The sequence below is a fragment of the Eutrigla gurnardus genome (assembly GCF_963514095.1).
Source record: "Eutrigla gurnardus genome assembly, chromosome: 16".
In the NCBI taxonomy this organism is placed as follows: Eukaryota; Metazoa; Chordata; class Actinopteri; order Perciformes; family Triglidae; genus Eutrigla; species Eutrigla gurnardus.
The window spans coordinates 8,057,564-8,072,353 of NC_139927.1; the positions used below are offsets into that span (position 1 = coordinate 8,057,564).

The following is a 14,790-nucleotide window of genomic DNA, read 5'->3' on the forward strand; positions in this document are numbered from 1 at the left end:
TCCAGTCATCAAATTAGTGTCATCTAGGTAATGTCTGTGCTTCCATCAACACTAAAGATGTTAACTGTTCAAAGATATGCATCAATATAAATTAGCAGGGAATGAAAACTCAAAAATAGGTGACTTTGAACAACTGAAACCATCATAAATCACCAACAGCCGTCACCATGATCTCCTTCTGTGTGTGTGTGAGCAGGAGCACCAAACATTAAGATGTGCACCACAGTCCAATATTAGTCACAAATCTATTTCTAAGTAGTAAAACAGATAATCCCTCAGATCATCAATAATGAGGCGTGGAGAGCGTTGAGAGCTCTTCCAGGATACCCTGAGTGCAGCCTGTCCTTCAAAAAAAAAAAATCCCTACCTCTTCCTCAGTTGCTATGGTAACCAGAGCGGTGGGTGACCGGTGGAAGCCGGGGTGGGTGGGTGATTTAATATAGGCCCCTTCCACCGCACATTACCCTCCTTTTTAATCTAGTCTGGATGTTTATAGGGGAGAAAATAGGATTGCCTCTCTAATTCAGTGGATGAAAACAAATAACAAATCCATGAGGGATTACAGGGCAAAATCTAGCCTTCATTCCGCAGCACCGTGAAATCCTGCAGAGCGACGGAGACTAGTCAGCCAGTCAGATCAGACTGGATGGTATTTACATGAGATGCGGAGCATTCCATCCTCTCGGGAGAAGCTGAAGGGTGGAACCTGAGAAGGATGGGCAGCGACAGGAAATGAGCGAGGTGAATGAGCAGCAGACCCCTCTCTGCTCAAGGTGACTTTCCTTTTCATTGACCTGATTATGTGCACTCCGCCCCTTCCATCATGGAAAAGAAGTATGCCATCCTCTCTCTCTCTCTCCTCCTCACACACTCACTTGACACTGATAACGGGCTTCATACGGCAAACCACAGAGAGAAGCTGGTGGGAGGTAGCAGCCTGTAGCCTCTGTGCATGTACACATATTTCTACCACCGCCTCACCCTATCTCCACACCAGCCTTGTCATTATGGGGCATTCCCCACATACACAGGACAACTCTCTCACCACGAAAATCAGCCCCGGGGTCTGATCGGCGCATCCTGTCATCCACCCTCCCCCGGTTACTAGGGCAACACCGTTTTTCCGCACCACCACCTCCTAATAAGACAGACATGACAAAATCACCTACGTCTTGGTGAGAGGAATCCAGCCTGTATCCTGGAGAGTGATAAAGCAAGCCAGCAGCCCCGACTCCCCTCATCAACACCACACACATACACACACAGAGACGCCGATAGCCTCGGACTATCTACCGGTCACATGCAGTCCACACACACACACATTCCAATCAGCAGCCGGCTTCAGCTCCCTGCACTCCTTTTCCCTGCACTCATTTGATTACAGGGTAGAATAGGCAGATGCATTGAGCTCGTCTTACCCTGTCCACGAGTGGGCTCGCCTCTTGTTGCATTCCCTTTATATCCACAACTCACTGCGGTATCCAGCTTTCTGCACTCTCGACAGAAAGACACAACACACTGCGAGGCATTTCCTGCGCAAAAGGTATGTAATCCACGCAGGTTCAAAGTAGTTCGCTAATAAGCACCTTGAATCCCAGAGGCTGTCAAAATCAGCGTGAGAGGAAAATCCCAGTTAGACGGAGGCAGTTCTTCCTCAAATGGCACGAGGAGCGACCGAGGGATACGTTTGCCATAAAGCATGAGCTGCTGTGCAAACAGACAAGCTGGCCGGCGTGAACTTCTCTCCTCGGCGTATCCGCTCCCTCCCTAACCTCCTTCTATCTGCCGTTCTCTGCAGAATGCAGTGGGGGCAGACGGGACAGGCACAGATGTTACTGGCTCCAGGCCACACCCCTTTTCAACACTCCCATTCCTAATAGGATGCAGCCGAGCTGTGGCCGCCGCCCAGCTCACCCCCTATCCTCTGCGCTGGCTTTGGTCAACTTGTTTAGGGTTTGTTTGGAGAGGGCTTGTTTGGAGAGTCGCAGGAGGGAAACAAAGCCAAGGTATGAAACACGTGTGGTGTTAATGTGGGTGGAGTGGTAGTGAGTGACATGAGGATACTGCAGAAATGTCAAAAACCTGAATTAAGAAAGAAAAGCAAGGGGTTTAGCTACTTACAATCCTGTATCGTAAACAAACACCCCATATAAATTCTATCCAAACAGTCTTGCAACGATGAGACAGCTGCTCAAATATCCAGAGGATTGTAATCTAAACAATCCCAGACACTCCCACATGATTTACAGCGCAAGCATCCCTCCTGCATCTCAGCTAATTACTGACTCACAACATCCATAAACATCCCCCCCATTGCAACATAGTGATAAGTTAGACCATATCAAAAATAATACAAATGTGTCAGCAATTTTCCTGTGGAGAATGCTCATCAAAAAAAGAAAATGCAACACAAATGTACAGTTTTACAAGTCACCAAAGGTTATCGTCAACAGAAACCCCCTTTAAACAACTACTGCTAAATCTCTGGGGTTCATTTTGACATCAACAGACTTTCTACTCCTCCTTTTATCTGAAATGTTGAAGTGAAACTGAAAAACAGTTAATATCCTCTGTTGCTGACTAACGTTAATTTGTGAGCAAGTAGATGAAAACAATTAAACTTGGCTTCTGATGGGCTTGTGTGCTCTCTGCAAGCCAGTGTCTACTCTGTACTCGACCATATTGTTTATGAGGTAAAAGAAGCATCACTCTGTAACACCACTGTACAACCGCGAGTGCACTCGAGTGTTTTTTTTAGTTCCCACAGTGTCTTTCTAGCTGATTGTGTAACACCAGTTTCAGGAGTCACATTCTTCATTTAAACTTTCACCCATATCATATCAACGTTATGGATTATAATCAGGATCTTCCATATTTGGAAGTAGTTTTATCAACATTCAGGAAACTTTTAATGCTGGTATCGACAAAAACACAAAATTATCAGGACACATGTCCAGGTTACAGTATTGGTTGGACTATGTGAGAGGGGTGGAGATTCAACCCTCAGGTAATTCTTGAATCTATAACCTCCAAGCTAATTACTACTTTTTCCTTAATTATTAATACATGAGAGAGTGAGAGAATCAGATATGTTCTCATAAGAGAAGAGTAGTCGTCTATTGAGACAGTTCTGTGCAGGTGTTGACAGAATAAGTGTCACCTCTGTCATTAACTTCCTGCTGTTGCGGTGAGTCAGTGTTACAGAGGGGTATCATGTTAACAAACGGCATAGTGCTTTTATTTTACATTTTGTTACGCAACGCAGCTTTTGTCCGATCAGGAAAACGTGGCAGAAACACAGCCGAGTATCCACTATCTGTAACTGAGACTGTCACTGCCACTATGGATTTACACTACTCGCCACAGAAAAGCCTGGACTTGGACACTTCTCTGCCAAAAGGAAGTCGCAAATCAAGCCTAAAGGCAAAATTCTGAAATGTTCCTTCCCAGATGTGAGTGAGCACTCTGGAACCCTCAGTATAAAGAAATGCTGCCTCGCTTCATCCCTTAACCATAAAATAACACAAACTAACCACTTTCCATTAAGGATTATGGACTATTATGGTCACTTTACATGATTTTGGTGTTATTAAAACTTCAAAGTTTTCAAACAGCTGCCTCTCGCTTGCCAGCGCATAAAGTTGACTGCAGCATCGAGATTTCTGGAGAACTTCGGTCACATGCTAGCTCGTATAATACAATCTTCGAAAGCGCTCAGCTTTGATTTTTTAAATTGCCGTATCTGAGACTGCACTGTAGTTGGATCCAAGAAGCTGGGCTCGTGTGAACCAGTTTATCTACAGTTCTGGTGCTGCAGACATCAGTGGCGAGACGAGCCGGTGTAGTCATGAGATGATAACAGTGGACACAGTGCGGTCCTGGGTAGCTGCCTCTATAAAGAATGTCATGCAGCTGGAATAACAGGCAGGTCCTGTTCTCATGAAGGGCTTCTGTTCTGGTGGGATGGATCATCCGTGTCAATAAAAGCCAGGAATGATGTTTTGGTGACCTCAAGGGCACCAGGTACGTACAACGGGAAATGGATGGTTCACTGTGAGGTGATGCCATTTTCATATCTGTGTTTTGGCCTCTTTGGTTGAGAGAGAAGTTACTCCGTCTCACATACTGTTATGTCTAACCTCTGCTGTTTCTGTCGGCAATCTGCCATATAAGATGCATGTGTAAGGTATGAGGACAAGGTCATTGTCACCACCAGCAGAAAGAGAAAATACTCAAACTACTAACACTGAAAAAGCACTGAGTTGAGGTGTTTGAATCTTCACATTTAAAAGGAAAGAAAAAGCTGCAAAACATTTTCTACTACAACAGAAACTCTAGCCTAAAAGAGGTGTTTGTGTGAACCCGTTTACTGCACTTTTCTGTTAATTATTAAACCAGGCAAAACTCAACTTTACCCTTTTCTGCCTGATTTTCAACAGGCGATAGCGGGTTTCTTGGCTACACAACATAATACAAGGCACAACGAGGCATAACAAAAGATAAACACAATCAAAATCATATGCCTTCGGCCCCTAATAGTAGATGAAACTACTCTCCAAACATAGCTTTTGGGATATTTGACTGACAAGAATGAAATTAAAAGCTGATAGCTGCTGAAGGTCGGAAATCAGTTTGCAATGCATCACCAGTGAAACGAGGAAGCATGGAAATCTGGTTGACTGCAAATGTTAGGTGACCCTGAAAGTTCAGCTGTGACTACATGCCTGTTGACAGAGTTTCTCTGGTAATGTAGGAAATAAAAAAGGACTTTGGTGAAATGTTAAGCGTTCTGCTTACAGTGTGAAACATGGGGTCAAAAGCCACAAGCACGGGAACTGATAGAAACGGTGGAAAAGTCATAAAGTTCTACAGCAATCTAATGATAAGTATATTTTTAGAAGAATCGTGACTGACAGACCTTAAATTAAAGAAAAAAACGGTTTCTCCGACTGGTGCCAAGGAATGTGTGAAGGGGGAACACTATATTATGGCTCGTATCATGTGGTGGAGGGGAGCAGGGCGACACCGTGCATATGTTTCGTTCAGGGTGGGGCGACATCCATAAATTCCACCCATGCAGCCCTTCCCTTGCAGGAGTCCCTAACATTCACAAATTAAATGCCAGGATTGGAAAAAAGGTCCTACTGGTCTTTACCCACCCTCTGGAAAGCTTGTAATTACCCCCTGGAATAGAAAGGTCCATCCCATAAGGGGCCATGCAACGTTCGGCATCCATTAATCTCTACAACGCAGCCAAGCAACTGCAAAACGTGAAAAGGAAATCCAAGTAAGGAAACAACACTTTACAGTTTAGACGATGGGATACAAGGAGCAGAGAGAGCCAGGCTTTTCAACGAACCATGGCTGGAGTGGCCACATGTTTTCTCTTAATTCACATCATCTGAACAACTGAGCCTCTATCTATTGTAGTCAATTTTTGACTCGCCGACCAAGGGGACCGGTAGATGGAGAAAAAATCCACTGGCCAAGTTTATATGTGTGTCACGTTCACATTCGTTTCAGTCCATTTCTTTGAGATAATAAGGTATTTTGTTGAATACAAACTTAAAGACAAGGCTCTACTCCTTGTCATGGATCATCATTTCTAGAAATCATAATTCCACGACTTTTCCAGGATATTTTCAGTGATGATGAAGCTGGTAATAACAGACAGGAATCACACCATATAATAAAATGTTCCTCTCTGTGGGAGCCTGATAAAAAAGATGTGCTTTGGCTGTAACTCATCTGTGAATCATCTCTTGTGTGCTTAGATATTACATGTCAACTTTAGCAACGTGCTAGGTAGATAGGTTCTACAATATGATAGGACGTAAGCAACGTTATGTCATCCAACCTGTATGTACCATGTGACTTGTGTGTGCACAAGAACAAGAACAGCTTATTCAAACTGCTCTTAACCATTTACATAAACCTACTTAACATTAATATGACCCTTAACATATTTTAGCCCTTTGGCAATTTAATTATCTTGGATGAGTTGTGATAGATAGCCTATTAGTTCATTGTCAGCTTAAGAAACATTAGAGAATGTTGAAATAACCTTCTAGGACAATACAAGATTTTAATGGGCATATTCTTTTTTTCTCTAATTTACCAAGTCTGGAAAACTAGAACAACTAGTGAACCCCAAATAATAATAATAATAAAACATTTTAATAGCCCCATTATCTTTAGTATCTGGGTTTTATCAGCTCTCAAGTAGTTTGTTTGCTCCTAATAATCGTATAAAACAAGGATATAAACTGACTGTTCATCATCTCTCAAACAGTTAATGATCTCACATTTAGAGTGGATTATGTACTGAAACAAATGTATAATATATAATGTAAAATAGTAGAACGTGTGCTTGACATGCAAAGAAGTTACTCACCATTTTGAGTAAACCGAACAATGCTACATGCTTTATATCTACTTCCTTAACTCTCATTTGTAAAATAGATTTATACAATTTTAATTGATTAATCCCCAGAACAACCTGAGGATTTTAAAGATCCAAAGATAAAAGACGTTCTCAGTAGAAGTCCATGGCCCTGCTGCAAAACCATCATGAAGTGAGAGGCTGCAGCTGCAGTGAACGTGCTTGTAACGGATTGACAGAATGTGAGGGTTGAAAGGCTGTGGCTTAACTGGTTGATCCGTCCAGATGTAGGCCAAGCTCACTGCACGGAGGGGAAAAAACTGGTTAAAGATTTCAGCAGAGAGATAACAAAGTATTACAGGAGAGGTAACGTACAACAAACAAAGAAATCAAACCGTAACGTTAATCCAACGTAAGCCAATCAGTACCCAGTCTGCTCCGCGGGTGAAGACAGCTTCAAAACACAGTATGGCTGTCAGTGAATGTCACACATGGACGCTCTGAGAATTAGCTCGCCAGACTAAATCCATGTGAAAAGGTCTGAGGTCTCAGCCTCGTCTGCGACCGCCAACATGGGTGTGAGACTAGATTTATATCCAGCTGGACGCATGGCTGCCTGACTGACTGACACAGAGGCAGAGTATAGGATGAAACCAGGCTGAAATACAGTATATGCTGCCATCTTGCATGGCTGGATGGTTGAGTTACAAGCTGCTTATCTCAGAGTGTGTCATAATCTCAGCAGAGAAAAACAACCTGAGACCCGAGAAGCCAAAACCAAATATTAAAAGCTAGGAAAATCGTCTGGGAAGCCTAAACCAAGGGCTTGGCAGCGCAATGACACCAAAACACAAACGGCAAAAAAAAAAAAGGATGTTTGGGGACATGAACAAGGACACCTGCTGTTTAACAGGATCGACCTGACAGGCTCTGCCCCGTGGCCTCTCAGATATCATATTCACAAACAACACTGTTCAGGGCAACTGCACACTGCTATCATCACTGTCATTCTCCTAGAAACTCACAACATCCATAAAATTCTCAGAGAAGTAAGGGCTAAATAACTGAAAGACAAAGCTTTTCTAGTACATCACCTCCAAATCACAACACCGGTACGAGTATAACAGTTATAACGGTGAGAAAAGAAAGAAATATGGACGTGGACAATAGTTGCCTCCAATAGCTGTAATACAATCACTCCTGAGGAACATGTAGCTGTTGACGCAGCTGGTTTCGTCTGACTGCATGGCTGTTTTGATGACTTTCCTACAGTAATGTTATCACACAGATATGTTATACTGTGGGAACCTGCTCGTCGCTGCAGCAGCCTAAAACCCAAAAGAAACCAGGACACCTTCAGGTCCTGGAGGGAAGGAGGTGGCTACTGTGGCTGTCTTTGGTATAAAAAGGAAAACTTCTCCGAACCATCGATGCGCCGCATCAGGAACGAACGAGAACGCGGTTTCAGTTTAATTACTTCCATGAATGTCATTTGTAACGAGTCACAAATGTGCTTCACAACAAAAACGACTAACAAAAACAAAAGGTGCTTTTTTTTTCTTTTTTTTTTTTAAACAATCAATCTACAAATTCAATAAGAATGCGCATGACTGCAATTACCGGCTCCAGAGACGCCAACCCAGTTAAGGGGAAATTGCATTACCACAGTAAAAACACCGACGACATCTCAGCTCAGGACGCACACAAACAACAATGAGAGAATCGAATAAAACAAAGCTTGCATTTATTTCCATAAATTAGGCAAAGGACTTTGCAAAGTGAACTCCATCCATGATCAGGTCCAAAGAATTCAACTCTGTGCTGTTGTGAACTCTTGAACTAATAACGTTGCATGGATTCATGAATGGGGGGGGGAGATTAAAAAAATATATAGCCTAAACTTATTTTTCTGGCTTTGCTCTTTTGCTTGGCAACTTGTCAGAACTTGTGCATGCGTTCTGGAGGGTGGGGCAGCATTTTAAGAGCAGGATAAAGCATGCCGTGTTCTGGCACAGTCGCGCTGCTGAATCTGATATCTGTCTGCTGTTCGGAGGCCTGTTAGACACGCTTTGGTTTGTGTCTGGGGGAGAAACACGTTGGCATCTCAATTGAAGAAATGAACCAAACAGGATGCAGCGGATGTTCTGCGAAACCATGTGATCGTTTAAATCCTAAAATGTTTTTATTATATCGAGAGCATTAATATGTAGCCTTAAGGCTCGCAATTAGAACTTGGTGATGTGTGAGGTCATCGCGTTGAGAGTTGAGCTTTTATTTTTGGCCGTGTTAAAAGCCTGCACCCCGGATACCGCCACAATCATCACCTTTTTGAGATAAGATACAGGAAGTCTTCTGACCTCTATTTAACCGTTTAAAATGCTTTCATGCGGGTTAAGTAACCGTGTTGAGCATGATGAGCTTTGATTGAACATGCTTCAGCTTTCGGCGATCAAGCCGTTATTACAAGTGCAAGTAGCAGCCTGAACTGATGACTAGTGCACACAATTGGCTGTCAAACGAAATGCTGGCATCCAACCAGCTGGAACCTCTCCTGCAACAACAAAGACAACAAGACAGAGGGCCCCAAAATTGCAAACTCATTAAAAGGGTCTTATTTCCAGGCTCTCCGCTTTGAGAATTAACATTAATGATGTGACCTAGACAAAAGGGGATGGAGGCGAGTAAAGGACTGAAACATGAGTCCCACTTGGGCCATAAAAACCCCTCCCATCCACCCAAACCAACATCTCGGCTCTGGGACTTCCCCGCACACGTACGGGACCCACACGCTCCCTTTGTTTGAACCGCAGCATGGCTACACTCTTTCCACATCTTGCGGCTGAGGCTCACAAGTGATTAATTTTGATGCTCATTGTCATGATAATCCGAGGTTTGCCTGAATTCTCTCAGTCTGACGAGAGCACATTCACTTTTCTAACTTGGTTAACTACGACTGGACGGCGATCTTGAGCAGGAAAAGCAAAGCGGGGCTATTAATTAAGGAACTACACAAGCTGAAAAACATTAAGCGATTAGAAGGCTTCAGTCAGGAGCGAAACCGAGCAAGCAAGTATAACTACAGCGTCTGTCATGTGACGTACTGTAACAGCCTGAGACAATTATGTCACTCCAAATAATAACAGGCACTCAACCAGGAAAAACTCAAATGTTTATTAGAGTGCATTTATAACCGGGTAGACGACTTAATCTTTTTGCTTTGGGTGAAAATTACAGCTCAGTATGCACAAAACCACTGATTGCTCTGTCCTCTGTTAATGTCTATTTAAAGGAGATCTCAGTCGTTCTGTAATGTGGTCTTCTATATTTCCCAAGGGAAGCCATTTGTCATTGTACAGATTTACTGTTGTACTCTCCCGCAGAATAAAAGCAATACGTAGTTGCAATAATAAAGACATAACAAAGAAATCTCAGGTGAATTCCTGCTTATATCACAGCTAAAACAGGAATTACTGCACCTCGTGTTTGTATTCGGTGCTGCTGCATCTCTAACATCATAGAGCGGTCTTTAGAAAAGTATCTCTGCAGGCATCAGAAGTAGTGCAGCCTGTACTGTGCCGTTGAGGGCTGCAACTGCAACAAGTTCAGATTGGCCCAAAAATAATAATTTCGTGGGTCACCCAGTTCCAGTTATAGAACCGCTGCAGATCAAGGCTTGTTTCTCTGGAGGGAGTCTGCTCGGTGGAGATGAGTCTGTGCTGCAACAACAGTGACAGGGCTGGACTTTGAAAACACACCTCATAATCACACTGCTGAGGTTTCGCTGGATGGAGGCTAACTCTGTGCCAAGCATTTTAGATGATTTTACATCATCCACTAGCGGTGATGCATTTTTTTTATTTATTGCTAACACAAATTTGAGAAACAGTGAATGACTTGCCATGAAGGATCAATTACTCACCAAAGGGTGTTAAAGCTGTCAACGTTAAGCCCATTAATTAAAAATCTGCCACCGCTGAGTGGCTGAGCTGGAAACAGGGTGCACTGCCCCTTGACCTCTGAACAATCACAAAGGTCAAGAGTCAGTGGTCTTGGGAGGAGATGTGCAGGCTGCAATTGTTGGGTACGCATTCAAACTCATCTACCAACATTCATGTTGAGGGGAATATTTGGGCGTTTTTACAGAAAAAGGGGAAGAATATACTCAAAGTCAAGCTTTTAGTGGCAACTTATTTTAAAGGGTAAGCAATACATGCAATATAAGGTTTTTTTTAGCAGAAACATCAACGCTATAAGAACTGTATTTAGCAGCTCTCCATCAAACTCAAGGTGTTGGTTGAGCAGTTGGTTTACAATACTCAAATTTTTAGAAATTAAAATTTGCAAGGCCGAGAGGTGTCAGCTCGGCGACAAAGCAGCAATCCTCACAATGCGAGGCTGGGTCTTGGGTGTGGCCAACAACGGCTGTCTAAGCCCAGCTGTCCCAACAGCGAGGACAAGTGCAAATCCGGGCCAGACTGGGGGCAGGGTGTGGCATGGCAGGGGTGCTATGGTGACGGAGCAGGCCTCGGTAGAGAAGGGATGCTAAATGAAGCTTTTGTCTGGCCCAAGTGAAGCACACCGCACAAAGAATGGCACATTCAAACATCCATACAGGCCTATTGTTGTGGTGCGCCGGCAGAGCGCTGCAGGTCCACAGATTATCCCACAGGATCCACTACACATCACACACACACACACACAGCACTGGATCTGGACAACATGAAGCTCTGACACCAGCAGGAAACAATACCAAACCAAGAGGAAGTGTTCGCCATCGCTCTCTGAAAAAAAATCAGCAACTATTTTCATAATCAATTTAACATGTGTCATCATGCAACAATGACAAAAATTCTCCGGCTTCAGCTTCTGAATGCTAAGGATTTGGAAATGTTCATTATTTTCAGACATTGAAAGGAAAAACAAAGTTATATCATCTCACAGAATACAGTACATCGTCATATTGTCCGAGCCCTTGTGTGGAGTGAGATGAGAAACATGCAGCATGAGCCATTTAAACAACCACTAAAGGTTGAGCCTCAGTAATTATAGACATTAACACATATCTAATGCACGTGGAAGGGTTTCCACAGTGCATGAAAGGAGTAGTAACATCATTTATATGCATATTTATAATATAATATGGCCCCGGACGCTATTAAGAAAGCTGACTTGTCAACTGACATATTAAATAAGGATGTGCATTTTAATTATTCTCATTCATTACCTCTATAATGCCACCATGGTAAACAGAAACCATGCCGACATATGGTGCTCTAGGGGCTCAGCTGTGTTACAGCCACTCCTTAATGACATCCACCATAAAAAAAAATATAATTAAGTCTATACCTCCCCCTCTTGTTGTTGGTGCCATCTTTTACTCGTTCACTCTATAGTGTTTAATGTGAGCCAACAAGGGAGGTTGGTAGGGAGGTTGGTAACGTAACACTCAGTTCATTAACCTACTTCCCTGGGCTTCAGTGTCTGTGTGTCTGTGCTGAGAGACAGAAGAGCAGCTATAATACATTGTAAATGTTTATGGTTGACGTCGGTGCTTTGCTGTGTGGAGCAAAGAAGACGTTTTACCTGGGAATGGTCTGCCAGCTGCATCGATTATCTAAAGCCATTCGCTGACATTCTGATGTCAGTTGACTTTTTTTTTTACTTTCTGAAACACCATTAAAAGCTGTAGCCTGCCGTATAGGTCACCGCTGAGGAAATGCAAGAATAGAGCGGCTTGAATCACAGCAAATACAATGGGCCGATGTGTGCTCCAGGTCTCCACCGGTGCCAACTGAAACTGAGTCACAATGTCGAACTCCCGTTTCCCAACGGCAGCGCGTTGACAACGGCGGGGTGGCTTGAGACGTCAACACAGCGACCGGTGCCAACAAAACAAGGCTGCGGTCGCCGAAGGCAGTTCTGGTGAAGAGGAAGCCACGCCGGAGTGAGTCAGTTAATGTGCTTATGATTGTTAAAGATGACGGCAGCTGATACGTTGAACTAACAGAGGGCACGAGCTCGTCGAGGTACACGCGATGCCTGTTGTGATTGCTGATCTGTCAAGCAGGAAGACATAATAAGGACTTTAGGTTAACACTCACTGTCTACAGAATAAATAAAAGAAGTGTTAACGTTGTTATTTAAGATATCGGTCTATGACAAATTAACTTGAATAATGGAATATGTGGGAAAGGCTTCCTTCTTATGAATAGCATGAACGGCTCAGTCGATTAGTCAACTAATCGGTTGTTTTTGGTATTAGTTGCTATACGATTTCTTTAGCGAATGTTTTCATGCTGAATGACTCATCTGGCGACTTAAAGTGGTGCTTTTGTGGGATTCTTTGTTGAGAAACTGCCATTTACAGATCTAATCGATGTGTTATATCAGCCAAAAACACTGGGCTGTGGATATATTGATCAGGCTTGAACAGATAGGACACAACTCGGGACAGCACGCTGTTCCAACAGAGACGAATCATCTGCACCTATTGAGAAAAACAAGGCACGCGATTCAAATGTCAACTCCCTGTCAATGCCGATCTGTATCCAAGCCAACTCCCTGTCTGAGCATTAACACTGTGGACAAAATAACAGCACGGGGCGCATCACGTAGGGCTTCTCCCGTGTTTACAGTGAAAACAACGTCTGCAGGATCGCACCACAGCAGTAAGCCCTCTCACAAGGCAGCGGCCCATTACAAGCACGTACAGGCCCCCGCCATGATTTAGAGCATTTTAATTCTCGGGAATGCAAGCCTTTTTCTGATAAGCGTCTAACTGAGGGTAAGCCTGGAATGATTATGTCCGTGATAATCTCTGCGTTTGCTCTTTTCTGACTGACCTGTAACTTTGTGGCTTTCCACAAAGTTGAGTCATAACACTTCCTCGGGCGAAGCGATAAAAGTGAACATTAACTCATAACAGGTGAACAGTATCGTATGTCTGAGAGCTCCAGACACCTTTATGAGGGGCCGAGGCAACTGCATTTGGACTTAATGCATCAATCGCAGACGACAATGGGGCGCTGGGACATGTGAAGAGACGATCAGGCCTGAATGTCAACATAAAACTTGGATTTACGGCTCAAAACTTAATCCACGGAAATCTGTAAAGGCGAATTAGAGGACCTGTGATTACAGACTCACTGATAGTGCACTTATGTTGTTATCAGCTTACTCTTTCTAATAAGAAATTGTAGAACAGTGATAACAAAGCTGTTGTTATAGTATGTCTGAGGTCTATCGATGTTAATATTAGAAACAAAAATAAATGTGGTGATTTAAAGGACTGTGGGCAAGATGTGCGACAAATTACAGTTGAAAACGTGTGGTTTGGAGCTGATAAACTATTCAGTTATAACTCTTATGAGCTTTATTGTTTGCCTATAATATCAAAAAACAAAACAAATAGAACAATAAAACAAAAACACGAGCAGTGTTATTATTATCTCAGTGTAAAGATCCCAAATGATTTTATAAAATAGATGACCTGACCTCCTTAACTGAGTTACATAAATCTGCGAGGCGTTAATGACCACAGAGAACCGTTCTATATCGAGGCTCGGCATTGTAAATGACTTTCCCCTCACTTTGCCGGGAGACCCCGAATCCGGATCCTCTCTGGGACCCCGGACGTCCCCCCACCCCCCCACCGGACTACCGTCGTTCCTGGATAGCTTCATTGTGGTTTTTAGTCGTTGGACGCGCCTGTGAACCAGGTCAGCTCCCTCCCCAAACACACACACACACACAAACACACACACACACACACAGACTCACACACACACGAGAAACTTAAAACAACGTGCAAAAGAGATGCAAATGTCTCCCAACTCGACCCGACCTCAGGTCACCGAAGCCCGGAGAACTCAACAAAGAAAGCTTCGGTAAAAACTCGCCGCGGCACGAACGTTAATGATGGCTGTTGTCGTTGACCGGCCACACCGGTACGGAGGTCACCACCACCGACAACAACGCAACCAAACGGTCCGGTGTGGCTGTTCGCGCTGCCCTCGCTGCCCTCCGTTACGAGCCCGGAGTTTCGTCCCCCGAACCGACATCTTTCTTACCTCGTCACGCTGGGCATTCTCCTCGGCGTCCGCGAGCTCATCAGGTGAGCAGAAAGAAGCAGAAGGAAACGCGGACGGCCACGGAGATAATTCAACAGACTGGTTGGTCCGAGCTGCTCGTGATGTCATCGGTTTACTCGAGCAGCTAATGCGCATGCGAGATCCCCCTTTGGGTTCCCGGTGCTTTATGGGTGTTGTAGTGTAGAAAGTCAATAACGCTCTTCGCTGAAACCCCAGCCGTTTGAGTGACAAAAACCGACTTTATTCTATATTAAAAGATTAATTGTAGTTAATCAGCAGAACATTTAAGGGCAAAATTAAGTATGGAAGCCCATTTCC

The 14,790-nt window shown here is 43.7% G+C and overlaps 1 protein-coding gene across 4 annotated transcripts in view; it reads right to left on the minus strand.

Moving 5' to 3' along the window:
- Window positions 1-14,578, minus strand: part of daam1b (dishevelled associated activator of morphogenesis 1b) — a 40,497-nt gene extending 25,919 nt beyond the window's left edge. For 2 of the 4 annotated variants that reach the window (XM_084030015.1, XM_084030012.1), the window contains exon 1: window positions 1,419-1,577. The gene's annotated coding sequence lies outside the window, so the exon portion shown is untranslated. The other 2 variants (XM_084030013.1, XM_084030014.1) reach the window with 2 other exon arrangements.
- Window positions 14,579-14,790: the final 212 nt, after the last annotated feature.